Consider the following 5,995-nt stretch of genomic DNA (forward strand, 5'->3'; position numbering starts at 1 on the left):
AGAATGTTACAAAGTCTGATTTAAAATTTCTCAATATTTGAAAAACTCGATAAATTTTTTATTTACTATTTCTTTAAACATTCCTCTGGTCTCATTTAAAATTCAATCAATTTATTTTTTTTATTATTATTATTTGTGTGTGTATGTGTGTGCTTATTAAAAAATTATTTTATATGAAATGTTACAAACTCTTATTTAAAATTTCTCAATATTTGAACAACTTGATTTTTAATTTACTATTTCCTTCAAAGCATTCCTCTGGTTTCAGTTAAAATTCAATCAATTTAATTTTATTATAATCTTTTTTTTTTGTGATTGTGTGTTTTTTTTTTAAATTAAAAAAATAAATAGAATGTTACGAACTCTATTCTAAAATTTCTCAGTATTTGAAATTCTTGATAAATTTTTAATTAACTATTTCTTCCTCTGGTTCCAGTATTTTCAAATTTTCAAATTATTTTAATTTCTCCTGTGTTTTGTTCTCTTTGTAATATATGCACAATTATTGTTAATTTATTTAGTTTTCATTTATTTTTAAATTTTATTCAAATGTTTTGAACCTTTTGGCTTTCATATTTTTATATCTCAATTCTAAATTTCTTAAATTATGGCTCTACAAAAAAGGAGGCCTCCACAAGGCTAGAGCTGGTAACATTGGGATAATATGAATAATTAATACACATATTCATATTATCTTAATGGCTAACGTCCTTACAATTTTTTTGGTTAAATACTTACCACATAATAATTGACGCATATCATTGTAAAAATATTGACAATATTCCGAAAATTTAATATACCGTTTTGTTTTGATCTATATAATGAAGAACTGAGAGAACTCGATCGCGATTTTAGATCGGGCGTGGTATACGGTATACCACGACAACTAATAATGGCGTCCGATTTTTGTCGATTCTCAGGTAAAATTGGCTATAAAAGTGTACGGATAACAATATCATTCTAGTATTCACCACCTAAACCCTTTATCTATCCCAACTAATTCATTTTTAGGGGGATTCTACTTTTTTGTCGGGGATTCTTCTTCCTGTAGGGGGATTCTCCCGAAATCCCGGGATTCCTGATATTCCTAGCACCCGTGTTTAAGCGTACATAAATTTATTGTAATAATGTAAACAGATACTCTTGCAGCTAAGTTACAGAGATCTCTTTTATATCTTCTTAAATTTATATTACATTTTTTTCTCAAAAGATGTAGTCTTTTAAGTAACGATTTTACATAATCAACTGAAAAACATCTTTCTTAAACATGTGTTCTAACTGTATAGTAATTGTAACATTTTAAGATAAAATTTAAGAGATCATGATATAGGACCAAACTACAGAGAGACAAATTGACCATTATGAATTATTTCATTCTTATTCATTCCACACCCAATGTCAATTATGTATTATACCTCCACTGTGGTGAAATGAAATCAATGCGGTTGCAACATTGGTGGATAGTTTTGCCAGCGTTTCCAATGGAATTTCTGCAACGAGATCAGAGGGAAGGGACGACAGCGTCTTTTCAACATCTTCATTTGGCTTTCTTTGTTCATTAGCTTTTTTATACCCCACGCAACAAGTTGCGTGAGGTATAATGTTTGTTACCCGTCGGTGAGTCAGTCCGTCAGTCCTGTTTTTTGTCAGCGCACCTCCTCAGAAACCGTTGCACAGAATTTCGTCAAACTTTGCAGATATTTAAGACACAATGTGTAGATGTGCATATTACCGGAATTCCGATTCCTTTATTTTTTTAGGGAATTTCGGCATTTTCAACTTAAGATTTTTGGCCATATCTTGAATATAGAGATGAACAGTTTGTTAGTGCAACTCCTCTTAAACCGCTGCACAGAATTGGCTAAACTTTGCAGATATTTAGCACACAATGTGTAGATGTGCATATTACCAGGAAATTCCGATTCCTTTGTCTTTTCTGGGAATTTTGGCACTTTTCAACTTAGATTTTTGGCCATATCTTGAATATAGGATGAACAGTTTGTCAGCGCATCTCCTCTTAAACGGCTGCACAGAATTTCTTCAATCTTTGCAGATATTTAGGACACAAACGATTCCATTATTTTTGCCTTAAGAGTTTTGCCTATTATTTAAGAAACTTTCCAGCAAGGTAATAAGGAAATCCACTGGCGTCAGCTTTTGTAATGAAATTTTATGTGAAATATTTTATGACCTTAAAAGATCCCTATTGATTTCAAAATCAACCCCCCCCCTCAAATTGGTGCTTTGCCTTAAATAATTTCGTACGTATATAAAAAAAAATATAACTACATCATAATTTTGTTTCCATCAATTATTGAAATGTGTAAATTGTCATGTGTTGAACATGGACTTACACTCATTAACAAATTGAAATCACTGAGGAATTTAAATAACAGTTTGTCAGCATAACTCCTGCACTGAATTTCCTGAAACTTTGTAGGTATTTCAGACATAATATATAGATTTGTATATTACCAAGAAATTATTATTCCATTATTTATCTAGAAACTTCAGCCCAATTAAATTTGTAACATACACAGATTTGAATGTCCTTACATGCAAGAAGTTTTGATGTGATGATTTTTTTTGCAAATAATACCCCTTTTTGAATTGTGTATTTAGAATGCACTGTGCCATTCATTATGTGTTACATTGTCGAGTTTTGGGGGAGCGTGGGGTATGTGAGCTTGCTCACTTTTTTCCTTTCATATTCTTTATTAAGTCTTCCTTGTTTCCTTTCATACGCAAGATGTTTTGCGATACAGTGTTTCTAAATTTTTTGAATTCACAACAAGGCCATCAATACTTCCCTGCATTTCCACCATCTGATGAATGGTATCTGTATTAATCAGATTCATAATGCAGATTTTGTTTGTGATTTCACCGACACTCATTCGCTTTACTTATGGTAAACTAGATGAAATCCCGCGCAAGCGCGGGGAATTGACTTTATACCACTACCGACAGAAAATATATTGTAGTTCTCTACTGACAGCCTACAGGCTTATAGCAGGAACAAATACTTTGTTCAAAATCCCGCATGAAGTAGATTTACCTATCCCCCCCCCCGTTTTTTGTTCTTTTTGTGTGTGTGTGTCTTTTTTTTTTTTTTTTTAACTTGAAAAATAGCAATTTCATTAATTGACTTTTATTGTGAAACCTGTTATACTATATTATGGATATTGTACTTCAGATGCTCTTATTTCATTTCCGTCAAGGATAAAAGCAACGGATATGCACATGTTACTTTCTTGACCCAAATGGGTGTATTATGCACTAAAGAATTAATACTAATAAATTGATTTGGGGGGGGGGGGGGTTAAAAATTCACATGTACTTGGGTCTTGGTTTATAAATATGTTTGTACCTTACTTTTTTACCGATCAATAAGGTACATACATATTTATAAACCAAGAACCAAGTACCTTTGTAAAAATTAGCTTTTAACGCCCTATGGATAGGCTGAGTATTTGATACAAAAAACTAAGCTGCAATGATGTAGCCCTCTCGGATTTTTTTTATCTGAGATTTTCTGCCCCCCCCCCCTTCGAAAAAGGAGAAGGCTACATTACTGCAGCTGTATAAGATTGTATTCAGAAATTAACTGTGTATTGATTAAAGCGTAAATGGTAAATGTCCTTTTGAAGCTGCAAAAGTGTCAAAGGAAATTCTTTCTGATCACTAACAGCTAGACGATACCACTGTCCGTCAAATGAAGAAAAAGGCACATACAATTCTGCTTTTGCACACATATCGAGAACATGCTCAATCATGTCATGTAATATGTTGCATGGAAGACTACTTCCTTTCATGCCAAAAGCTATGGGCAATAAATATAAACCATTGGCTGATACTTGTCTGTCTAAATCAGAGACTAAAAAACCCAAAAATTCTGTCGCCCGATGTGGTGTTCGCTTGTTTGCTTTCTTTAATACTGCCCGAGATTCAAACATCAGCTGAAGCAAATCGTCAACACGAAGGCCCAAGCTTTCGATTTCTCTGTATGCTCACAATATGGATTCTCCACACTTCTAGTAGAAATTGGACATATTTTGCTGGTTAAGGATTTAAATTCTCCTCGGAAAGATACTTTCTCCTCTATATACTGAGCTATTTTGTTCTGAAGAAGAAGAGTTTTCGAGCTTTTTCTTAGGCCTAAATCCATTAGTAAAAGCTATTCACAGCGCTTGGACTAGACATACTGAATATGCTGTGAATAGCGTGCTTCCTGTAGCTATTGCTGCCTTCCGTAAATCATACCACTGAGAACTGAGCTGGTTCATTAGTCTGAACTCGTTTCATTGAAAAAATGGTTTTCTATATTTCTTAGGTGTCGATAGTTTGCAGAATCAGCCCACATTCGGTAGAAAATTCTGAACAATCACTTAGCTCTGCACAAGCAGAAGCACTTCCATCAACAGCGTTCAGCGTTCTCTTGATGTTACATTAATTGTTATCGATTTTGTTTTTCAAGAAGTGTAGGTTTTTGTTCATGACCAAAGAGGTCCACGTCTCCAAGAATTCCCGTAGTGCTGCCGTAAATTTTTGTCCCATCCAAGCACAATTTATGTTTTCATTGACGTGGAATGTTCAGCTATAAGATATATCATATGTAACAAAACCCCTGTTCTTATTTCTTAGTGACTTTCTGAATTGGAACGGCAAAATTTATTTCCGAATCTACAGGTTCGAAACGACCTCTCTTAGACTGATTGATTATTTTGTTTAACGTCCCTCTCGAGAATTTTTCACTCATATGAAGACGCCACCACTTGCCGGTGGAGAGCTGAAAATTTTGTCCTATACTCGGCACTGACGGCCATTGAGCAGTGAGGGATCTTTTTCATGCCAGCACCTACTGCGACACGGGACCTCGGTTTATACGGCCTCATCCTAAGGACCGGTCTCCACGTCCCACAGACTCTCTTTTGTTTTTGTTTGTATGTTGGTTAACGTCCCTTTCGAGAATTTTTCACTCATATGGAGACGCCACCACTTGCCGGTGGAGAGCTGCAAATTTTGTCCTATGCTCGGCACTTACGACCATTGAGCAGTGAGGGGTCTTTTTCGTGCCAGCACCTACTGCGACACGGGACCTCGGTTTATACGGTCTCATCCGAAGGACCGGTCTCCACGTCCCACAGTGGGATTCGAACCCACGACGTAAGGATCAACTCCTTACCTCGCGACTCTAGAGCAGACGCTCTAACCACTGCGCCACGCGGGCGACATCTCTTAGAATCATTGATGAGAATTTCTCTCTGTTCTTTGGACCATCCATAAAGCGAAGAAAACGCCCATGAAATAACATCGGAAACAACATCGTCATAGCGCATTTTTGTTGTGGTGTCAGAACTTATCAGCGCACAAAGTCCATGGAAAGTAAGTAAGATATATTATTCATTGGACATGCACCAGCTGCCACCATCTCATGAAATTTTTTTACACAGGTCATATAAACCATGATCCCGCATTGCAGTTAATACAGATGGTAACAAACTTCTAAATGTTTCTTCATCTGACTCTGTAATTCCGCCATCGTTTTCCCATGATATGGCTGAGAAGTCTTTATCAGTGCAAGAACAGAGTTTGATAAGTTAATTTTTATATATTCTGTTGTTTTCTTTTTCTTTGCCAGAGGACTCCGAATTTCTATTATTCCGATTTTGATTTTCAAATTCCCTGGTTCGTCGTTTATAATGGTTATTTTTTGTTTCTTTTTAGAGATAACTTTAGTCAGTTCTGACAAACACATCATTTGAATGGTTTTTGATTGAATGTTCTATTACATCATAAAAGTTTCCTCTATATGTACATTTGGAACATGTAAACTGGTTAATATTCATCTACAAGATACAAAAATTTAAACCTATAGACTATCCCAACCGTAACATTAAATGGTTGAATTTACATCCAAACCGGAAAATTATATTTATCCAAACTGTGATCTATTTTGAACAGGTACGAACATTTATACGCAATTTAAAATAGTTTT

General features: G+C 35.0%; 1 pseudogene; it reads right to left on the minus strand.

The window, feature by feature from the left end:
• Positions 1-1,007: 1,007 nt before the first annotated feature.
• LOC133179523 (uncharacterized) lies at positions 1,008-5,755 on the minus strand (annotated as a pseudogene).
• Between the last annotated feature and the right edge of the window lie 240 nt (positions 5,756-5,995).

The sequence above is a fragment of the Saccostrea echinata genome, unplaced genomic scaffold (genome assembly GCF_033153115.1).
Source record: "Saccostrea echinata isolate AGI-Se365-2 ecotype Australia unplaced genomic scaffold, CSIRO_AGI_Sech_v1 ptg000005l, whole genome shotgun sequence".
In the NCBI taxonomy this organism is placed as follows: domain Eukaryota; kingdom Metazoa; phylum Mollusca; class Bivalvia; order Ostreida; family Ostreidae; genus Saccostrea; species Saccostrea echinata.